The following is a 24,196-nucleotide window of genomic DNA, read 5'->3' as shown; positions in this document are numbered from 1 at the left end:
CAAAGGGCATTTTCAAGATGGATATTAGGAAATGTTTCCATAGTGATATGACTTTTCTTTTTTTTTACAAAAATGTTAACATTTGCCAACAAAAAGTTTCAGATGCATCTTTAAAATCTTGAGAGCAAAATTTTATATTTTTAAATCTTCCAAAAAATTTTAGAGGAGCTATATGTTAAAAACTATTAAAAGTACAGTAGCTTCAGAGTTTGCAAGAAAAACTTGACAAAATCAATGCACAATTTCAACCAAAACCAAAGCACAGGTGGTGGATAGGGTTGGAAAATGACTATTATGATTGATTAAATCATAATCAATGCCACTAACATATTTCTTCCATTTGAATCTATGTATCCTTGTGAGGTATCTTCAGCTATGGCAGCTGTTAAAAGCAGCATCCAGGCTGGGCGCCGTGGCTCACGCCTGTAATCCCAGCACTTTGGGAGGCCGAGGCAGACGGATCACGAGGTTAGGAGATCGAGACCATCCTGGCTAGCAGGGTGAAACCCCGTGTCTACTAAAAATACAAAAAATTAGCTGGGCGTGGTGGCAGGCGCCTGTAGTCTCAGCTACTCGGGAGGCTGAGGCAGGAGAATGGCGTGAACCCAGGAGGCGGAGCTTGCAGTGAGCCGAGATCGCGCCACTGCACTCCAGCCTGGGCGACAGAGTGAGACTCCATCTCAAAAAAAAAAAAAAAAAAAAAGCATCCAACCTGGTGTGGTGGCTCACACCTGTAATCCCAGCACTTTGGGAGGCTGAGGTGGGCAGATTACTTGAGGTCAGGAGTTCAAGACCACCCTGGCCAAGATGGTGAAACCCTGTCTCTACTAAAAATACAAAAATTAGCCGGCCATGGTGGTGGATCCCTGTAATCCCAGCTACTTGGGAGGCTGAGGTGGGAGGATCCCTTGAATCCAGAGGCAGAGGCTGCAGTGAGCTGCGACTGCACCACTGCACTCCAGCCTGGGCAACAGAGCGAGACTCTATCTCAAAAAAAAAAAAAAAGCACCCATTTGTTATGAAATTACTTGAAGCTATACTTCTGGATTATCACATCCCAAAATGTTAAACCAAGTTTTTGAAAATCTTGAAGTATATTTAACTACATAGCTTTTAAAATATTAAGCACTTCAGGTTAAATATATCTATCTATCTATCTATCTATCTATCTATCTATATATATATATATTTTTTTTTTTTGAGACAGAGTCTCACTGTCTCACCCAGGCTGGAATGCAGTGGTGCAATCTCGGCTCACTGCAGCCTCTGCCTCCCGGGTTCAAGCAATTATCCTGCCTCAGCCTCCCAGGTAGCTGGGACTACTGGTGCACACCACCACGTCTGGCTAATTTTTGTATTTTTGGTAGAGACAGGATTTCACCATGTTCGTAAGGGTGGCCTTTAATTCACAACCTCAGGTGATCCGCCTGCCTTGGCCTCCCGAAGTACTGGGATTACAGGCGTGAGCCACTGCACCTGGCCATTTTTTTTTTTTTTTTAGACAAGGTCTATGTCTGTCACCCAAGCTGGAGTGCAGTGGCACGATCATGGCTCACCGCAGCCTCAACTTCCCGGACTCAGGTGATCCTCCCACCTCAGCCTCACGAGTAGCTGGGACTACAGGTGCGTGTCACCAGACCTGGCTAATGTTTTGTGTTTTTTTTTAGAGATGGGGTTTCGCTATGTTGCCAAGGCTGGTCTTGAACTCCTGGGCTCAAGCAATCCACCTTCCTCAGCCTCCCAAAGTGTTGCGATTATAGGCGTGAGCCACCACACCCAGCCTCTCAATTTTCGTTTTTTACTGACAGGCATGAAAAAATCAAAATTTCGAAAGTAGTCATCTCACAAGTAGAGAGTTTAGCCCTGTCCTCCTAGGGAAGGTGTCTCTTTTGAGATCTACAGGATCTAGATGTCTCTCATCCACCCTGTGCCTGCCACCCATCCTCCCCAGAGAACTGGTTTTCTTTGGGATCTGCAAACCAGACCTTCTAACTTCTCCACCCTAGTTTCTCCTCTCTTGTTCTCTAGGTCTGACCCTTGAGTTCCCAAGGAGAGGAGTCAGTGTGTCCTGGCCAGCTACCCTACCAGGCACAGATGCACTGGCACCTCTTGCTGAGTGCTTGCTCCCTAGACCATTTGCAAGCTCTCTGTGGCTCGTTCTTCTCCTGTTTATTCATTTTAGAACAACATATTTATAATTCTATCACTTAATTCCTCAGATACCCCGTCTCTCCTCCCACACTAATTTTTATTTATTTCAATGGCAACATTAAAACAGCATTTTAAAGAAAAGAACAACTTGTGATTCGCCTACACTAATTCTCCATTAATTTAATTTTTCTATGTTAAGATCTAATCTGTGACCATGTGCCTACAGCTCTATCATGCTAACTCAACAGATATAATTTTTCTGTTTCCTTCTAATCTATGTTCATTTGCAATATATATATTTTCAGACTACCTTTGTTGATTATTTTCATTGGAAAAGATTGTTTTACCATGTGCATGAGATAGAATGGAAGGACAGTGAGTGAAAAGTTTCCTCAGTTCAGACCTCCATTCTCTTGTCACTACAACCAGCTATACCCCGAGCCTCACTCTGTTACCAGTATCTTTCCAAGGATTCTCTAAGCATCTACAAGTACTCTGTTAACGTCTTTTTTACACAATGGGGCACATGGTCCACACTATTCTGAATCTTAACCTTTTTTAAAAATCTTAAAAACCCATCTTAGCACTTGTTTCAAATCAGAACATGTCACTTTGTCTCTCGTTCTTTTTAACAGCTGTATAGTATCCCACTGGAGGTTCCTCATGTGATTTATTTGATCAGTCACCAACTGGTGGGTGTTTTTATTGTATAGTCTTTTTTGCTGTGTCCAGAATTCTGGGCTGGGTGCGGTGGCCCACACCTGTAATCCCAGCACTTTGTGAGGCTGAGGTGGGTGGATCACCTGAGGTCAGGAGTTCAAGACCAGCCTGACCAATATGGTAAAACCCCGTCTCTCCTAAAAATACAAAAATTAGCTGCGAGTGGTGATGTGCACCTGTAATCCCAGCTACTCAGGAGGCTGAGACAGGAGAGTCGTTCGAACCTGGGAGGCTGAGGTTGCAGTGAGCCGAGATCATGCCACTGCACTCCAGCCTGGGGGACAGAGCAAGACTCTGTCTCAAAAAAAAAAAAAAAAAAGAATTCTGCAATACATTTTATGTTCATATGTCTGTGTATATGTATGAGTATATGTAATGGATACATTCGTAGAAGTGGGATCCTCAAATGAATCACATTTTAAATGTGTTACTCCTATTGCAAATTGCTTTCCCCAAGAGATTATACTAGTTTGTATCCCCAGTGACAATATACAAAAGTGCTGTTTTTCTCACAGCTTCACAAACACCACAGGAATTACTTTGAATCATACTACGTGCAGAATTCTCTATTATCCTTTTCTTACCCACACAATGGGTGGGTTCAGTCACTTGACAGGTGACAGCCTGATGATGACAATGAAGGAGGATTTGGCAAGGGATTTTATTCCTTGCAACAAGTCAAGTAAGGAGAATACCAGGGATAGCTCCCAATGCAGTGCCTCCCCAAGCTGGGGGCTGGGTCCGGTAATGAGGTGTAACCTGATTGGATCTTGCAATGAGGTGATGCTGGGATACTTGATATAACTGGATGTGGCCATGGGGTAATGCCAGAGCTCAATCTGATTGGATTCTGGATCCTGCCATACAGTGTCCCCTTCTTAATTTCATCCCACTCCTCAGCCCAAGCACTTAGGTTCTTCCTGTGGTTGCAGGCTTGGTTCATCTAGGCATGCTGAGGTCACATGACTTGAGGGACCATGGCAAACGAAAAACAGCTCTCCATCTTTTTACATAAAAGTGGAACCAGATTGGTCTGGTGTGGCTACACTTTTTCACTTAACACATTTGAACACGTTCCTCCTTATTAAGTGGTCTTGATAGGTATAATCATCACTGATAATTTAGGTAAGCATGTTCTTTCTGTCCTTGCCAGTTTGTCAGTGTTAACACGGCATTTTTTTTTTTTTTTACTTTTTTTAATTTTTATTTTTTCATCCTTGGGCAAGGGCCATGCTAATCTTCTCTGTATCGTTCCAATTTTAGTATATGTGCTGCTTAAAATGCTTGTGATCATGACTATTTTTTTTCCTTTTGAACCATCCTTTTAGGACAAATTTCATGGAGTGAAGGTATTAAATCAAAGGACATTTTTGCCAAATTGTTTTATACAAATTATTTTACCAAATTACACCCCTACCAATAATGTATGAATGCCAGAGTGCCAGAAGCATTTCCAGGTTGGGTATTATAATTTAAATTTATGTTTTCTTAATTGAAATATGGCTCATTTTGTAGTTTTAATTTGCACTTATTTGATCAGGAAGTTTGGCCATTTTGCCCTAATTTTTTTTTTCTATTTTATTTTACTTGTCATCTAAACAATCTATTCATGTCCTTTGTCCATTATCTCTTGGGGCCCTCATCTGCAGCATTGGATATGCATTTAAATATTATAGATCTTAATCTTTTTACCCCATGTGGTTAAAATTCTCCTTAATCTTTTAAATGTTGTTATTATTATATGGAAGTTTTAACTGTCTCTGTAGGCAAGTCTGATTTTTTTCTTTTATAATCATCTTTTCACTTCTTCAGATCTTAGGATGATGTCATTTTCCCAAAGACCCACAACTCTCTTCTACCAATTTTAGTGATTACGTTTTTAAATTTATCTTTAAAATTTAAATTTAAATTTAATGGGCATTTATTTTGATGGAAATTATAAATCTAATTTTTTTGTAAATTACTATCTGATTATCTAAATACCATGTAATCATTAATTTTTCTCAATTTGTGAGGTTTGAGTTATTATTATTATTTTTTTTTGAGATGGAGTCTCACTCTGTCACAAGGCTGGAGTGCAATGGCGCGATCTTGGCTCACTGCAACCTCCGTCTCCCAGGTTCAAGTGATTTTCCTGCCTCAGCCTCCTGAGTAGCTGGGACTACAGGCGTGCACCACCACACTCAGCTAATTTTTGTATTTTTAGTAGAGACGGGGTTTCACCATGTTGGCCAGGATGGTCTCGATCTTTTGACCTCGTGATCTACCTGCCTCGGCCTCCCAAAGTGCTGGGGTTACAGGCGTGAGCCACTGCGCCCGGCCATGATTTTTTTTTATTACACTTTAAGTTCTGGGATACGGGTGCAGAATGTGCAGATTTGTTACATAGGTATACATGTGTCATTGTGATTTGCTGCGCCCATCAAGCCGTCATCTAGGTTTTAAGCCCCACATGCATTAGCTATTTGTCCTATGCTCTCCCTCCCCTTACCCCCCATCCCCCAATAGGCCCCAGTGTGTGATGTTCTCCTCCCTGTGTCCATGTGTTCTCATTGTTCAACTCCCACTTATGAGTGAGAACATGCGGTGTTTGGTTTTCTGTTCCTGTGTTAGTTTGCTGAGAATGATGGTTTCTAGTTTCATCCATGTCCCTGCAAAGGACATGAACTCATCGTTTTTTATGGCTGCATAGTATTCCATGGTGTATATGTGCCACATTTTCTTTATCCAGTCTATCATTGATGGGCATTTGGGCTGGTTCCAAGTCTTTGCTACTGTAAATAGTGCTGCAATAAACATATGTGTGCATGTGTCTTTATAGTAGAATGAGTTATAATCCTTTGGGTATATACCCAGTAATGGGATGATTTATTATGATTTATATGTGTACATACACAAACTTTTTTTCACGCAATCTTTTTTTTTTTTTTTTGAGAGAGTGTCTCACTTTGTCACCCAGGCTGGAGTGCAGTGGCATGATCTCAGCTCACTGCAACGTCTTGGGCTCAAGTGATCCTCCCACCTCAGCCCCCCAAGTAGCTAGGACTACAGGTGCACACCACCACACCTGGCTAATTTTTTTGTAGTTTTTTTTTTTTTTTCCAAATCAATAGGTCTTTTATTGTATCATTTAAATATCACATATAGGTCTTAGGAAGCATCCGGCATCTTGTTTCTGTAGCTGGACAACTCTTAGATCTTATTAATCAGCCTCCTGAATGGTTCGTTTTTTCAGAGACATAGATACCATCCAAAAATTTCCTGATATCCTTGTTTTTAACCTTGTGGCTTGCTGAATCAAAGCCGCTGAATTTGAAACAAGCTCAATGTCATTTCCTTCAAGGATTAATTCATCTTTCTGAGTTTGAGATACTGAACAAGGAACACCTGGCCTCATCCAAACCCTGCAGATGTATTTTTCACCCAAGAAATTTCGGATTTCAACAGAAGACCAATTCTCCTGGATAATGATGTTGATGGGGAAGTGCACATACACAGACCTCATCTTGTAACGGAAGCCCAGTGTGACACCCTTGATCATGTTCTGTGCATAACTACAAATAGTCCGAACTGTGGCCAGCTCCTTTCTGTTACCCCACCATTTGTCAACCCGGGGCCTCTTTTTTTTCTTTCCGAGAAGACTGAGTTCTACGTTGATGTGATTGAAGTCCCTCCGCAGGGTTCCTCTGGGGCCCTTCACAATAACTGTGCATCCCTTTAGAGTAATATTGACATTTTCTGGAATGTCGACAGTCTGATTGCTGAGAATGGTCTTCATTCTCGCAGTAGACGTGGCAAAAAAAAAAAAAAAAAAAAGCAAGCATCTTTTGTGGCTCACGCCTGTAATCCCAGCACTTTGGGAGGCCAAGGCAGGTAGATCACGAGGTCAGGAGATCGAGACCAGCTGGGCCAAGGCATGGTGAAACCTGTCTTTACTAAAAATAGAAAAAAATTAGCTTGGTATGGTGACGTGCACCTGTAATCCCAACTACTTGGGAGGCTGAGGCACAAGAATCATTTGGACCCAGGAGGCGGAGGTTGCAGTGAGCCAAGATCGCGCCATTGCACCCCATCCTGGGAGACAGAGTGAGAGTCTGTCTCAAAACACAAACAAGCAAAACAAACAAAGCAGAAAGTTTGGCCGGTAACAGAAGTAACACTCAGAAAAATGCTCCAGCTGACCTAGAGGAAAGCAAATAACCTCCACTGTCAACTGCAGATGGAGAAGTGCAACCTCTAGGAACTGAAAGCAGTCCCTGATTGGCAACTCACAGGAAAAAGATACCTCAGGCCTACAACCACAAAGAATTGAACTCTGCCATCAAGCGGTGAGCTTGGAAGATATAGGAGCAGGAAAACCACCTCCATCCTCTTACGGTCCTGAGAATTGAGATAAGATAGATTACAGGAAAAAAGCATACACATTTCTTTACAGATGTTTTACAGGAGTCCTCCTAAAATAATGAAGACCCAAAGAAGCAGTTATTGTCAGTTTCTTCCATTCTGGATTGGACGCAATAGTAAACTGTGAACATGTGTAAGGCGAAGGGGCTTGCACTAGGATAGTAAATAGGGTAGGAAAATAGCTAGGAAGAGAAAGGCTTGTTTGTACAGAATTTCCTTGACCTCAACTTTCTCGTCCTTGATGGCAAGGATGTTGCATCTTACTAGTATAGGGAGGGCGTCTTTCACATGAGAATTTAATCTTCTGCTTTTAAGAAACAGCATGAAGGTCAAAGCGATCTTTTTGCACCTGCTGTTTTTCAAGTGCCTTTAACTTAAATAATCAGTATTCCAGGATAGCATATTTTAACTCCTTCAAAAAGGTCCCTGAGCCCCAGATGAGATTGTTGGCAGCTCCAGTCAACACAAGCCCAGCCATGTCATAGCTGTATTCTTACCTACAGAACCGTGAGCTAATAAATGGGTATTGCTCCAAAGCTTCTACATTTGTGGTAATTTGTTACGTAGCAATAGAAAACAAATATAATGGCAACATGCAATTTAGTACTTGATCCCTCTCCTGTCATTTACTCATTGTTTTGCATGTATAAATCTTGCCTTCCTTAACCAGATTATAACCTCCCTGAGAACCAGACCAAATTTGATGTTTTTTCTGCATAGCCAAATTATCTACCATGCCATAGGGGCTACACTGGGAGGAAGGTGGGGTGAGTGTTTAACATCCTGGCTTTAGAATCAGCCTGCCTTGATCCTTTTGTAGTTCGTGAGTATGATGACTGGGTGTTCACGGCCGTGTGTGAGATGTGCCACCCTCAAACCTTGTTGCAATGTCAGTGCATTACCTGTCTAACCTGAAAAAAAAAAAGAATCAGACTGTCTTGGCTTAAATCTTGGCTTAAACTTTCTAAGCTTTAGTTCCCTCATTTTAAAATGGGAATAAAATGCATTAGGAAAATTATGGAAAGATACACAAACATTGTTATCAGCAGTTACTTCAGAGGGAACAATTGCAGGATCAAATATCATAGGAGGTTTTTAGGATTAAATGAAATGATGCTTAGAAAGTTCTTAGGACAGTGCATGGCACATGGTAAAGCTCTATTAATACTAGCTCCGTGTTTGTAGAAAAACAGACCCTTTGACATGCTCGCCCTTCCTGCAGTTCCATATGTGCTAAATTTGTTTAGTATCACATGACACTGGCCCTGTCTCCCTACACACACCCACGCATCCCCACCTCCACCTCCTGGCCACCCACCAGGGATAGATAGACTAAACCCAGCTATTAGACTTGACTGACAACCAGTTTAATCTCCTGAAAATCTGGAATCAAGCCAGTGAGAGACCAAGCTGCTTTGCTGTGTGGGATGAGCTGGAACACCAAACGGAACCACATCTGGATTCATGTCCAGAAAGAGCCAGAGCCACATGCCCGTACTACAGTTACAGAATGGCAGATGTCAAGAGGAAGCTGGTTTCTTTAGAGGAACACAGAGTGGACATGCAGAAAAGGACAGGGATGAAAGACAGTGTCCCCAGAAAAAGGGATGGGACAGTACCTTCCAGGGGCTGGCAGTTTCCAGCACCAGTTCCCACAGTGCCTAGCTGGACTTGTTTCCCCAAGATCTCCATGTCCTCATAAGTGTCCTTTGCAAACAAATAAGCCCTAGCCAAAGAAAGGCTGCTGTGGGTGACAAATCAGACAGTCGGTCATGTTCTAATACATCCTGGGACACCGGGCTCTGGTGCTGACTCCACATCAATGTACAAGACAATTAAATGGTATTTGTAGTCTTTTTCCAGACCTTTTTTCAACTGTCAGCACAGTTGAATTCCCAGTGGCCTCTGGAGGGCACTATTCAGTTAAGTTTATTCCACGGTAGTGAGCACTACACCAGCAGAGCATTTAAGGAAAAGGTGTTTGAAATAATAGTTACCATTTCCTGAGTACCAACAACATGCTAACCACGGTGCTGCTTGCTTTACGTATATTATATCTTAAACAATCACAACGACTGTTTCCATCCAGCAATTGGAGATTGCTTTCGAGCATGGTTACTTGTTTCCACAGGCATGTTATTAACAGGTGTCAAGCAAAAGGAAAGCTTTTTTTTTTTCTCTTTTAATGAACAGGAAGACTGAGTTTACAGCTCCTGATGCGAACCAGTTCAAGTTCAGTTGCCCCTCAATGTACTCCTTTTTAATTAGAAAAACAACGAATGTAGCACCATTGCAACACAGAGGGGAAAAGATATTTGGTACGGGGGTATAAATATCTGGGTCCCTCTTCTCTCTCAAGGTGAGGCAAAATGTTTCCTGTCTCCTGCCTTTTATCCATGCCCCCAAGATAATCGTGTTGGTTTCATGCCCGGCTGTGGGCTGCTAGGGAGTGGGAGCTGCTCCACAGGGAAGGAGTTTTTGTTCTCTACCTTGCTCAATGCCACCGTGGTGGGGAGGGTAGGAGTGAGGCTCCAAACCTTTTCAGGTAACAGTTCCCTGCAAAGTCAGAAAACAACCACTGACCTGTCTCCCTTTGATTTTTTACAAGATATTTGAGGCCAGCCACGGTGGTTCATGTCTGTAATCTCAGCACTTTGGGAAGCCGAGGCGGGCGGATCATTTGAGGTCAGGAGTTCAAGACCAGCCTGACCAACATGGTGAAACCCTGTCTCTACTAAAAATACAAAAAAAAATTAGCCAGCTGTGGTGGCACGCACCTGTATTCCCAGCTACTTGGGAGGCTGAGGCAGGAGAATCACTTGAACTCGGAAGGCAGAGGTTGCAGTGAGCCGAGATCACGCCACTGCACTCCAGCCCGGGTGACAGAACAAGACTCTGTCTCAAAAAAAAAAAAAAAGATATATGAAACCTGTTTGTTTATTCGATATTATCAATGTAAATTAAAACATTTATCAGATATTACCCAAATGAGCCACATGCATTAGGTATATGCTTCTCATTTACTTCTTACAACATCCCTATGAGGTAAGAGGCAAGTATTATTACCTGCATTCACAGATGAGGAAATATAGGCTAAGAAAGATTGGATAAACCCATCTATTAAGAGACAGAGCCTGGAATCGAGCCGGGGTGACCTGCCTCCAAGACCTGAGTCTTTTTTTGCTGGGTTGCTCTGTCAATTGCTACCCATATGCCAAATAGTGTGTCTGTCCCTATAGACAGCATGTCCATTCCCCAGAAAGGAGCGTAACCTTCCTGTAGGCAGCAACAATTCTGTAAGTGGCATCCTGGCCAGGGAACCTTGCTCTTTATTCATGAGGTCACTGTCTTGCCACTTCTCCACTATGGAGGGGTGAACCGGGAATCAGAAAATCTGGGTTCTGAACACTTTCTTAATCTATATTTATTCATTTAAGGATATTTACTGACCACCTACTGTTTCAGCTCTGGAACTGCATATTGGGGAAATACTCTTCTATAAAACATATAAAGTCCCTGGTTTTCTGGGGCCTTTATCCGTGCCTTGGAAAACTGACTTATCCTTGTAGGCGTAATTGTGATTAATAACGATATGAAGGAATTTTTAAAGTAAGCTTTCTTGTTATATAATAGCTTTCCTGAGGCTGGGTGTGGTGGCTCATGCCTGTAATCCCAACACCTTGGGAGGCTGAGGTGGGTGGATCACTTGAGATCAGGAGTTCGAGACTAGCCTGGCCAACATGGTAACACCCCATCTCTACTAAAAATACAAAAATTAGCTGGGCATGGTGGCATGTGCCTGTAATCTCAGCTACTCAGGAGGCTGAGGCAGGAGAATTGCTTGAACTGAGAGGCAGAGGTTGCAGTGAGCTGAGATCATGCCACTGCACTCCAGCCTGGGTGATAGAGCAAGACTCTGTCTCAAAAAAAAAAAAAGTAAAAAATAAAAATAATTTTAAAATGGCTTTACTGAGATGTTCACCTACTATAAAATTTATCCTTTACAATGTACAATTGAGTGGTTTTATAGATTCACAGCATTGAATATCACCAATATCTAATTTTAGGACATTTTTATCCTTCCAAAAAGAAGACACATACCTATTACAGGGATTCTCCATACTCCGCTTCTCCAAGCCCCTGGAAACCTACTTTCTGTTCCTATAGATTTACCTATTCCAGATATTTCAGTACATGGTCTTCTGTACTGAAAGTGTAATGACTTCAGTGCTCATCTGTGTTTCAGTATGATTCAGAACTTTACTTTGTTATATTGCCAAATAGTATTCCATATGTTTAACCACATTTGTTTAACCATCCATCCATTTGTGGACATTTGGGTCATTTCCACTTTTTGACTATTATGAATCATGCTGTGAACATTGGTGTACAAGCTTTTGTGTGAGTATGTTTTCAGTTCTGTTGGATATATATGTAAGAATGGAATTGATGATGATATAGTAACTCTATGTGTAACTTTTTGAGAAATCTCCAAATTGTTTTTCAGGACTATTTTACATCCCCACCAGCAGTGTATAAGGGTTCTAATTTCTCCACATTCCTGCCAACACTTGTGACCTGTCTTTATGAGACCAGCCATCCTAGTGGGTGTGAAGCTGTATCTCACTGTGACTTTGATTTGTATTCTCTAATGATTAATCATGTTGAACACCTTTTCATGTGTTTTTGAACCTTTGTATATCTTTGGAGAGATGTCTGTTTATTTTATTTTTTAAGACAGGGTCTTCCACTGCCACCCAGCCTGGAGTGCAGTGGCATGAGTGCAGTGCAGAGGCTCACTGTAGCCTCAACCTCCTGGGCTCCAGCAATCCTCCCACCTTATTCTCCTGAATAGCCAGGACTACAGGCATACGCCACTACACCTGGCTAATTTTGTAAAAAATTTTTTTGTAGAGACAGGGTCTTGCTGTGTTTCCCATACTGGTCTCAAACTCCTGGCCTCAAGCCATCTTCATGCCTCAGCCTTAGAAAGCACTAGGATTATAAGCATGAGCCACCATGCCCAGCTAGAAATATCTATTTAAATTCTTTACCCACTTTTACATTGAGTTGTAAGAATTCTTTATATAGCCTAGATACAAGTTCCTTAGCAGATATATGATTTGCAGATATTTTCTCAGGCAGCTGCACATATTAAACAATTGCCATGGATTGTTTTCAACAAATAACCTAGGGACAAGGATGCTTTTGCAGCATCAGCTCTGAATCAAGTCAAGTAAAGAGAAACCTTGAAAATGGAGCCTTTCAGAGAGCTGTTGGATAGGTCAAGTAATAACAATTCTGTGAAGATAGAGTTTTTGGGGGCCTCCAAACTTGTTCTGCCTCAGTGGCTGCTAGTGATGTTTCAAGCTTTTGGCTAACTTCCAGAGTTCTGAAAAAGTTGATTTTGGTCATTTTTTCTAGTGTTTTTGTTACTCTTATAGAGGTGTGGATTTTTGGAGGTCTTTATTTTTATCATTCCAGAAGGGCTTTTTCCAGTAAACTTATCTTTGAAATATGATATACGTAAAGGCACATATCAAAAGTATTCAGCTTAGTGAATTTTTTTTTTTTTTTTTTTGAGACAGTCTTGCTCTGTTGCCAAGGCTGGAGTGCAGTGGTATGATCTCAGCTCACTGCAACCTCTACCTCCCAGGTGCAAGCTATTCTCCTGTCTCAGCAGAGTAGATGGGATTGCAGGCACCACACCTCGCTAATTTTTGTATTTTTAGTAAAAACAGGGTTTCACCATGTTGGCATGGCTGGTCTCAAACTCCTGACCTCAGATGATCCACCCGCCTCGGCCTCCCAAAGTGCCGGGATTACAGGCATGAACCACCACACCCAGCCCAGCTTAGTGAATTTTTATATTAACCATCACCCAAACTGAGAAACAGAACTTAACTAGTATGTCAGAGCCCTCCTTCTTACCTCTTACCAGTTACTAACCTCCCTTTACCAAAGTAAAGTGGTATCCAATAGCTGTAAGAACTTTCCTATCTATGGCTGGGTGTGGTGGCTCATGCCTGTAATTCCAGCACTTTCGGAAGCCAAGGTGAGTGGATCACTTGAGGTCAGGAGTTCAACCTGGCCAAAATGGTGAAACCCTGTCTGTACTAAAAATACAAAAAATTAGCCAAGTGTGGTGGTAGGTGCCTATAATCCCAGCTGCTCTGGAGGCTGAGGCAAGAGGGTCGCTTGAACCTAGGAGTCAGAGGTTGCAGTGAACCAAGATCATGCCACTGCACTGTAGCCTGGGTGACAGAGCGAGACTCCATCTCAAAGAAACAAAAAACAAAAAACTTTCTTGTCTAGTACCATTCTGATTTTTTCCAACTGTTTCATTCTACTTGTTCACATTTTCCCTCCAAACCACTCCCTTAATACATTTAATCCAATGGCTTTTTTTTTTTTTTGAGATGAAGTTTCACTCTGCCGCCCAGGCTGGAGTGCAGTGGCGCGATCTCGGCTCACTGCAAGCTCCGCCTCCCGGGTTCACGCCATTCTCCTGCCTCAGCCTCCCGAGTAGCTGGGACTACAGGTGCCCACCACCACGCCCAGCTAATTTATTTATTTATTTATTTATTTTGTATTTTTAGTAGAGACGGGGTTTCACCGTGTTAGCCAGGATGGTCTTGATCTCCTGACCTCGTGATCCGCCCGCCTCAGCCTCCCAAAGTGCTGGGACTACAGGCGTGAGCCACTGCACCTGGCTCTGATGGCATTTTTAACTTGTATGTTTTATTTTTTTAATATTCAACTTTTAAAAAATTATGAACTAGCCTATTTGGGACATCCATTTGTTTCTGTCAAGCTCCTCCTGCCTCCCCAGATTCCTCTGTCATCACAGCCATTTCCCTATCAGTAAGCCAGGCCCTGGAGTATTGGCTGTTAATTCTCCTCTATCCCTTTTTCCCAGACTTGCAGACACCCTTGATCATCCACATAAAAAGGGAAGCTGAGATGTCTTCAGGATAAAGTTACATGTTTTTTCATGAGACTTCTGCACAGTGTCCAAACACTCTGATCTGTACAGACAGAAAGGACACTTCTTGAGAGTCTTTTGGGAGAAGCCTTATCCTGCAATTCTGATTTCTTTGCTTTTCCTGACCAAGGCTTCTCAGGCTAATTCAGAGCCATTGTGGCACAGCTCAGACAGCAAGCAGTGACATTCTGAAGTTGCTTCTTCTGAGGAATTCACCCAGTGGGAAAGCAAGGGAGGATGGAAGACTTCTTGGGCAGTTTACGAAGTGTGGAGACCCAGTTCCCTGTTAGTGCTTTTCCTTATCAGAGATCATTACCTGGTAGAAAAGGAGATGTTCTGATGGAGGATTAAGCTAGATATAGTAAATCACAGTGATATGGACATTTGAAAGTAATTGCTTGGGAAATGTAAAGAGGTCACAGTGGTTGAACTTAATGGTACAAAGAATAACCATGGGGCCAGGTGCAGTGGCTCACGCCTGTAATCCCAGCACTTTGGGAAGCTGAGGCAGTGGATCACGAAGTCAAGAGATCGAGACCATCAAGGCCAACATGATGAAACCCCATCTCTACTAAAAATACAAAAATTGGCCGGGTGCAGTGGTTCACGCCTGTAATCCCAGCACTTTGGGAGGCCGAGGCGGGTGGATCACGAGGTCAAGAGATCGAGACCATCCTGGCCAACATGGTGAAACCCCGTCTCCACTAAAAATACAAAAATTGGCCGGGTATGGTGGCTCACGCCTATAATCCCAGCACTTTGGGAGGCCGAGGCGGGTGGATCACAAGGTCAAGATATCAAGACCATCCTGGCTAACATGGTGAAACCCCGTCTCTACTAAAAAATACAAGAATTAGCTGGGCATGGTGGTGTGTGCCTGTAGTCCCAGTTACTTGGGAGGCTGAGGCAGGAGAATTGCTTGAACCCGGGAGGCGGAGGTTGCAGTGAGCCGAGATTGTGCCACTGCACTCCAGCTTGGTGACAGAGCAAGACTCCGTCTCAGAAAAAAAAAAAAAAAAATTAGCTGGGCGTGGTGGCACTCACCTGTAGTCCCAGCTACTCAAGAGGCTAAGGCAGGAGAATCACTTGTACCTGGGAGGTGGAGGTTGCAGTGAGCCAAGATTGCCCCACTGCACTCCAGCCTGGGTGACAGAGTGAGACTGTTTCAAAAAAAAAAAAAAAAAAGGAATAACCATGGGGTGGGGAAAAGTATAAATGGAGTGAAAATTTTGGGCAAAGATAAGTGACTCAAAGTAACTAATAAAATGATTAAAAATCAATTCTGACTTTTAGTGGGTTTTTGTTTTGTTTTTTGTTTGTTTGTTTTAGAGATGGGGTCTCACTATGTTGCCCACGCTGGTCTCCAACTTCTAGACTCAAGTGATCCTCCCACCTTGGCCTCCCAAAGTGCTTGGATTACAGGCATGAGCCTGGCGTGATTCCATTTATGTAAGGGTCCTAGAATAGTCAAATTCATAGAAACAGAAAATGAAATGGAAGTTACCAGAGGTTGGGAGAAGGGATGAATGGAGAGTTATTAGTGGATGTAAAGTTTCAGCCTGGTGTGATGAAAAAGCCCTGGAGACGGGTAGTGGTGATGGTTGCACAACAACATGAATGTATTTATTGACACTCAACTGTACACTTGAAAATCATTCAAAAGGGTGCTTGCTTAAAATAATTCAAAAGGGTGCTGGCTTTGGCATCACCTATACTAAAATTGGAACAATACAGAGAAGATGAACATGGCTCCTGCTCAAGGATTTTTAAAAATAATAAAAATGGGTCGGGTGCGGTGGCTCATGCCATTAATCCCAGCACTTTTGGGGGGCCCAGGCAGGCAGATCACCTGAGGTGAGGAATTTGAGACCAGCCTGGCCAACATGGTGAAACCCCGTCTCTACTGAAAATACAAAAATAAGCCAGGCACGGTGGCAGGCGCCTGTAAACCCAGCTACTCAGGAGGCTGAGGCAGGAGAATCACTTGAGCCCAGGAGGCGGAGGTTGCAGTGAGCCGAGATCGCGCCACTGCACTCCAGCCTGGGTGACAGAGCGAGACTCTGTCTCAAAAAAAATTAAAATGGTCAATTTTATTTTATGTATATTTTACCACAGTAAAAAGATGTGCAGTTAAGTACAAACCTAGTGTGTGAGGAAAAGTTTGGGGTCACAGGTGGCCAAGGCCTTGGGGAACACATTGGTGTCTTTAAGGAGGTTTTCCCTCGTTCCACAAGTCTCATGAGCAGGCCTGACCAACCCACTGCCACAGTGTCATTAACACTGTTAGCACAGTCGGTAGCCACTGTCTGTGCCTGGTTGATTAATAAGAAAGTACTTAGCTTCCTTCCAAAACTCTGGAAAAATGAGACAATGTCATTAAAAGGTTAAGACACTTGTTGCTAATATCTCAAAAGTGGCCACTAGAAACAAAGGTGGAGGCTGGGCCTGGTGACTCATGCCTGTAATCCCGGTGCTTTGGGAGGCTGAGGGAGGCAGATTGCTTGAGTCCAGGAGTTTGAGAAAGCCTGGGAGACATGGCAAAACCACGTCTCTACAAAAAATACAAAAATTAGCCAGATGTAGTGGCACATGCCTGTAGTCCCAGCTACTGAGGAAGCTAAGGCAGGAGGATTACTTGAGTCTGGGAGGCAGAGGTTGCAGTGAACTGAGATGGTGCCACTGCACTGTAGCCTGGGCAACACAGTGAGACGCTGTCTCAAAAAAAAAAAAAAAAAAAAAAAGAATGGCCTTGATCTCCTGACCTCGTAATCCGCCCGCCTTGGCCTCCCAAAGTGCTGGGATTACAGGCATGAGCCAGTTGCAGTGAGCCGAGATTGTGCCATTGCACTCCAGCCTGGGCAACAAAATGAGACCCTGTCTCAAAAAAAAAAAAAAAAAAAAGAAAAGAAAAGAAAAAAGAAACAAACAAAGGTGGAGATGGAAATGTGAATCCATTTCAGTTACCTGGGCCCTCTAGAGACCTCTGTAAAACCTTTAGGGCAGAGCTTTCTACCGTTTATCCTGAAGGCTGAGACAATCTGGCGACAACCTCAACTGGGACCTTGAGAGCAGCAGTGACCTAGGCTCAGACTCCCCTGGTGGGGACTATGGCCATGGTGACATCATGAGGCTTCCTTGGCCCATCAACCTGTACCCTGTGCCTGCTGGGCAGTGCGGGGTGGTTGAGAGGCCAGGTTAGCCACCAGGATGCCACCATGCCAGAGATGAGGGATGCCTCAGAGGAGAAAGTTCTATGGGGTGTCCACTCTTCCTCCTCTGATGCAGAATTTGATGCAATGGCTGGACATTTATAGGCCATTTTCTTGGATGATGAATTCTGTTTAATACAAAGGAACTTCAAGAAGAAGAAGCACTGGAAGCTAAGCCAGGTTTTGTTGCCAAGAGGAGGAAACAACCAAAAAGGGTTCCCCTACCCTCTGACTCCTTCTTTAAGGGACCCCACAGCTCAACAAGCCTGTGTCCAGTTGGAGCACCTGCCCTGCTCTCCTCCACTGCTAGCTGGCCGCCAATTCCAGGTTTGAAGATATGGAACAGGATATGCCCATATTCTCCATTTTTAACTAATAACCCTTTTAGTGAAGAGCTTCTGCCCGAAGAGGGTTCCTGGAAATTAATATGGTTGATTTCATGACAACTAGACATCAGCTTAAAGATGAAGTGGCAAAAAGTTTCTTGAATTTATGAACACTCTTCCCCCCAAAATTTGAACTATGCAACAGAAATAGAAGATAGAGAAAAGGATCTAAACTGTTGCTTAACAGCGAAAGTCTTTGCACATACCTTTCTGCTACCCAGCACATTTTGTGTGGTGCTCATTCCTGGGGAAGTTTTTTCATTTTGGTATTTCAAGCCCCACAGGTGGCAGATGACCTCAGCTTGTGGAGGAAAAAAAAAAATCAGTGATTAGGGATCATACCTTTAAGAGATTTATCTCATTTGGAGCATTGCACACCGGGGCCTGTTGTGGGGTGGGGGGAAGGGGGAGGGATGGCATTGGGAGATATACCTAATGCAAATGACAAGTTGATGGGTGCAGCACACCAACATGGCACATGTATACATATGTAACAAACCTGCATGTTGTGCACATGTACCCTAGAACATAAAGTATAATAAAAATATATATATTTGTATATATATAACTAGATATATATATATAATCTCTTTATGTATATATAAAGAGATTTATCTCATTTGATCTTTAGTTGGTCTAAATAAGGAGTGATCAAAAAGCGAGAAACATGAACTCTTCAGGAATATTTGCTTTTGAGAAATATGTGCTAGTGTTTCAAAACTTTGATAGCCTCGTGAAGTGGATTCACCTCTTAGATGATTTTGAGGCAAAGAAAAAACATTCTGTGTGTTAGAGGAAGACACTTCAAATCACTGCTGTGCTGACTTCTTCTTGTGTACATAATCCAAAGGTAGTGGAGCCGAAAGGTGGTCACTGATGTGTGGTCATCATTGAGATGAGATCACTGCAAGTTATTATCCCTCGAATATCTTCCACACCTTTCTTCTATGTGCTGTGCTGTTCTATTTAATGTTTTCAAAAGTGTTTCTTTTAGGGCCAGGAGCAGTGGCTCACACCTGTAATCTCAGCACTTGGGAGGCCGACGCAGGTGAATCACTTGAGGTCAGGAGTTCGAGACCAGCCTGGCCAACATGGTGAAACCCTGTCTTTACTAAAAATACAAAATTAGCCAGGCGTGGTGGCAGGCACCTGTAATTCCAGCTACTTAGGAGGCTGAGGCAGGAGAATCGCTTGAACCTGGGAAGCAGAGATTGCAGTGAGCCAAGATCGCGCCACTGCACTCCAGCCTGGGCAACAAAAGTGACACTCCATCTCAAAAAAAAAAAAAATGTATCTTTTAGCTTCAAGGACCCTGCCTTACTGACCAAGAAGATAAGAATTCATCTAGGGACAGTTACATGAACTCATCTTCTCAGTCTTGATTTCTAGAGCTGATGTTTAACTTTTCATCAATTGGACTGAGAAAACGAGAGCTTCATTGTCTTGGGTAGGGTCAGCATCTCTAACTAGCACAGCACCTAACACCTAGTGAAAACTCAACAAATGTTTGTTGAGTGACATAAGCGTTCCTTCTGAAAATGCACGTCTTGGGTTTGTGTATCTTCTTTCACTGGTCCTGAATCAGTCCTATTATTTCCAGCAGGCTCATCACTCATTGAGAATGTAGTCATAAACCCTTGTGGGTCTCAATTTGGAATGTCCATGATTGTCCACCTAAAAATAAATAGAAGTATTATGTGTTAAGTGCTTTTTAAATCTGCTATGTTTGCAAAAAGGATTCTGCGTTGGTGCTCCCAATTTACCAGTCTGACTTAGATGTTTTGAAATAGAGTGAAATGTATCTTTATTAAAAAACAGCACAGTAATGGTATTTGTGTAAGCTTGTTTCAATGTTTTCTCTATAAACCAATAGTAACTTTATTGGCTTTTTTTTTTTTTTTTTTTTTGAGACAGAGTCTTGATCTGTGGCCCAGGCTGGAGTGCAGTGGAGTGGCATGATCTTGGCTCACTGCAACCTCCACCTCCAGGGTTCAGGCAATTCTCTTGCCTCAGCCTCCCAAGTAGCTGGGATTACAGATGTGCACCACCACACCTGGCTAATTTTTGTATTGTAAAGACGGGGTTTTGCTGTGTTGGTCAGGCTGATTTCAAACTCCTGACCTCAAGTGAGCCACCTGCCTCGGCCTCCCAAAGTGCTAGGATTATAGGTGTGAGCCACTGCGCCTTGCCAATTTTATTGTTTTTGAGGGAAAAATCCACGATTTTTACAAATGTCCCCAACTTGATCTAAATCCTCCTTTCTTTTACAACCTCTCCTAGAGATGATGCTCTAATGACAAAAGCAGAGAGGTAGGCAAAGGTTTTTTATGATCCCCTCTAGAAATTTTGTTTAGAAAAGGGTACCTCATCTGTCCAGGATTAGTAAAATAAATTATGTAGGCTGGGCGAGGTGGTTTATGCCTGTAATCCCAGGACTTTGGGAGGCCCAGGTGGGTGGATCACCTGAGGTCAGGAGTTCAAGACCAGCCTGGCCAACATGATGAAACCTAGTCTCTACAAAAATACAAAAATTAGCTGGGCATGATGGTGGGTGCCTGTAATCCCAGCTACTCTGGAGGCTGAGATGAGAGAATCGTTTAAATCCAGGAGGTGGAGGTTGCAGTGAGCCAAGATCACACCATTGCATTCCAGCCTGGGCAACTGAGCGAGACTGTCTTAAAAAAAAAAAGTAAAGAAAGAAAGAAATTAAAAATAAATAAATAAATCATGTAGACTAATCCACTTCTGGAAGAAGAGGAAAGGTGTACTTGAGTTAATTCCTGCTGTGTAATAAGATTCTATATTGAATTCTCAATGAGAATATCAGCCTGGATCCCTCCCCACAAAATGCAGACTCTCCACACCTGTGCTGTGCATTCTTGAAGGTGAACTAGTCTCATACACACACTTTGCTGATGAGAAGCTCCAAGCCCAGTAGGTGAAGAGACTCCCTTTGGGTACCAGGGGGAGCAGAGTCACGACAAGCAGCTAGGCCTCTGGACTTGCTGGAGCCTTCTTGCCAGGGAACAGCAAACTCCCACCTGCCAGCTGAGAATGGTTTTATATTTTTAAACGACCATAAAGAATATGAGGCCAGGCACAGTGGCTCATGCCTGTAGTCCCAGCACTTTGGGAGGCCGAGGTGGGCAGATCATTTGAGGTCAGGAGTTTGAGACCAGCCTGGCCAACCTGGTGAAACCCTGTTTCTACTAAAAATACAAAAAATTACCCAGGCATGGTGGTCCATGCCTGTAGTCCGAGCTACTCGGGAGGCTGAGGCAGGAGAATCACTTGAACTTGGGAGGCAGAGGTTGCAGTGAGCCGAGATTGTGCCACTGTACTCCAGCCTGGGTGACAAGAGTGAGACTCCATCTCAAAAAAATAAAAATTAGCCGGGCATGATGGTGTGTGCCTGTAGTCCCTGCTGCTTGTGAGGCTGAGTTGTGAGGATCACCTGAGCCCAATAGGTAGAGGCTGCAGTGAGCTGAGATCGCACCACTGCACTTTGGCCTGGGTGAGTAACACAGTGAGACCTTGTCTCAAAAATAAAAAGCAAAAAGTAAATGAAGTAAGACTAAAGAAACTAAGATGAACAGCTAAAAAAGAGCAAGAAAATGTATATACACATGGTATCTGTAAAGTTTGGAAACAGGTAAAATACACAAAATTCTGTGAGATCTTCAATCTGTAAAAAATAAAATTATATTAAAAATTATATCCTGTGTTTATACTTTATGGACCCCAGGGTCCACTGTTGGAGTGCAGTGGCATGATCTCAGCTCACTGTAACCTCCGCCTCCAGGGTTCAAGCAATTCTCCCACCTCAGCCTCCCAAGTAGCTGGAATTACAGGTGCCCTCCATCACACCCAGCTAATTTTTGTATTTTTATTAGAGATGGGGTTTTGCCCTGTTGGCCAGGCTGGTCTTGAAGTCCTGACTTCAAATGATCTGCCTGCCTCAGCCTCCCAAAGTGCTGGGATTACAGGCATGAGCCACCATACCCCACCGAGGTATATTTTAATCCCCAGAAATCCATGGAGCTAGAAATGCTCCTCAAAGAGATCCATATAATCACGTGGCTCAGCAGCACAAACAGCCTCTCATCTCTGGAATCACAGTCTAAAAGATTTTGATAATTAACCTTCGTTTTCTACTTTGAAAAAGAAACTCACCCAAATTCAAACAGATAAACAGTCATGTCAATTTGCAGGTGAGTTTTCAAAAGCTGATCTGGAGGCATTGTTCTGTGAAAATAAATTAAATAGAACAAAGGCTAGGCAAACAAGTCATCGTTATTTTCTTCACAAGGCCATGGTTTTCAGTGGTAGTTTTTCATTGACTTAGTAGAGTAGGCTGATATCCATATAAATGTAACTCTAAAACCTCCCTGCCACTCTCACGTTATAGCACAGTCAGGGCATCTAGGCAAGCCACGGAGAATTCCAGGTCTGGGGCATTCCCAAGAGGCCAGGTCTGTGAACACATTCTGGACACCTGGCTTAGCTGACCTCCACATCAATCCTGTTGTGAGAGTTTCTTCATCTTCATCATCTGAAGTCTCTCTAATGGGTTGGGAGAGAGGGCTCAGTCTCTGCATCCCCCATTCTCCCATGTGGCGTCTCAGCACGTGTCCCTCCTGCCCTCCAGATCATCTGTCCTGCAGGGACCCCAGAAGCTCTCACCAGAAAGAGATTTGGGTGCCTGTTCTGCGTACAGGTTGCCCTCTCCTGCCATCCCTGCATTGTTGTTAACTGCAGAAAGACAGGAAAAGGTCATCGCTTTTGAGTTCCTTCAGTTTGCTTTCAATTCTTTTACTCCCCTCCAGAGGTCATCTTTGAAGACGAGTTTTGTTGACAGGGGGTGCAAAATCTTAATTTATCTTTGTAGTGCTCCTTGAAGAAGACTTCGGAGTTCAAAGCAAACAGTAAGAAGAATGTTTGCTTTAGTGATATTTATCATTTTATCCTCTGTAATGACCACAGAAGAGAAAGGAGTTTGCACATAAGTTATAAATAATCATGTCAAGGGAAAATGTGGTAAAAGAAAAAAAACAGATTTTAAGAACTCATTGGTGTTATTATAGAAGAAATAACTGGCAAATATTTGGTTCATGAGCACATTTAAAGTTTAGAACTGAGATCTGCCTAAGAGACAGAAACCTGAGCTTTTAGGTAGAAGGGAGATGGAATATAATCTTTATTTTCAAGAAGCTTGGGCTGGACATGGTGGCCCACGACTGTAATCCCAGCACTTTGGTAGGCTGAGGTGGGCAGATCGCTTGAGCATTACAGGTTCAAGACCAGCCTGAGCAACATGGCAAAACCCCATGATGTGGTTTGGCTCTGTCCCCACCCAAATCTCATCTTGAATTGCAGTTCCTATAATCCCCATGCGGAGTGGGAGGGACCTGGTTGGAGGTAATTGAATAATGGGGGCAGTTAACCTCATGCTGCTGTTCTCATGACAGTGAGTTCTCACAAGATCTGATGGTGTTACAAGGGGCTTTTCCCTCTTTGCTCAGCACTTCTCCTTCCTGCCATCATGTGAAGAAGGACACGTTTGCTTCCCCTTCTGCCATGATTGTTACGTTTCCTGTGGCCTCCCCAGCCACGTGGAACTGTGAGCCAATTAAACCTCTTCCCTTTATAAACTACCCAGTCCCAGGCAGTTCTTTAAAGCAGCAGAGAATGGACTAGTAAACCCTGTATCTACCAAAAAATACAGAAATTAGCCAGGCATGGTGGCATGCACCTGTACTCCCAGCTACTCAGAATGCTGAGGTGTGAGGATCACCTGAGCCCAGGAAAGCAGGCAGCTTGAGACTGCAGTGAGCCATGATCACGCCAATGCACTCCAGCCTGGGTGAGACCCTGTTTCAAAACAAAACAAAACAAAACAAAACAAAAAAACCACCTCATTTTATTCTGAAGGTTTCTTTGACTGGGGGGGAAAAAACCTGAAAGTTTAATTACAATGGGCCTTGCAAATGCTATTTATATCTCCTATCACCCACACTCATTCAAAGAGTAGTCATTTTCATTATATATATATATGTTTATAGTCCAGAGGTCTTTTTTTTTTTAACAGTAGCTATTTTGCCACGAATTCATAGGGAATGGGTTCCAGCAGCTCAGGCTCCTTCCCACTGGTTCTCACAAAATGTGCTTCTCTGAGTGGAGCAGGCTGGCACTTCAGTTGAACCCAGGTACCTTTCTGTTGGGCTTCTTTCTTTTTCTGATCATTTTCCTCACGCGTTTCAGGAAGCTGTCTCGGCTCTTAGAGTGCTTAATGTGCTCAATACGCACATTAATTCTCTTGGCAAGAATCTTGCCCTTAACTT

At 43.1% G+C, this 24,196-nt stretch overlaps 1 protein-coding gene, 1 non-coding gene and 3 pseudogenes across 6 annotated transcripts in view; 3 read left to right on the top strand and 2 right to left on the bottom strand.

Moving 5' to 3' along the window:
* Window positions 1–24,196, top strand: part of PDZD2 (PDZ domain containing 2) — a 474,419-nt gene that overhangs the window by 176,938 nt on the left and 273,285 nt on the right. The window lies entirely within an intron of this gene.
* LOC129397791 (large ribosomal subunit protein uL6-like) lies at window positions 1,220–8,384 on the bottom strand (annotated as a pseudogene).
* LOC112439909 (U6 spliceosomal RNA) lies at window positions 4,059–4,155 on the bottom strand (annotated as a pseudogene).
* On the top strand, window positions 8,084–8,187 carry LOC112439987 (small nucleolar RNA U13). The gene has a single exon (XR_003028201.1). It is a non-coding gene; the product is annotated as a small nucleolar RNA U13 (small nucleolar RNA).
* LOC112439925 (U6 spliceosomal RNA) lies at window positions 15,951–16,047 on the top strand (annotated as a pseudogene).

This window comes from Pan paniscus, chromosome 4, assembly GCF_029289425.2.
Source record: "Pan paniscus chromosome 4, NHGRI_mPanPan1-v2.0_pri, whole genome shotgun sequence".
Classification (NCBI taxonomy): Eukaryota; Metazoa; Chordata; class Mammalia; order Primates; family Hominidae; genus Pan; species Pan paniscus.
Note: the sequence above shows the minus strand (reverse complement) of the source record. Positions and strands in the feature narration are given on the sequence as shown.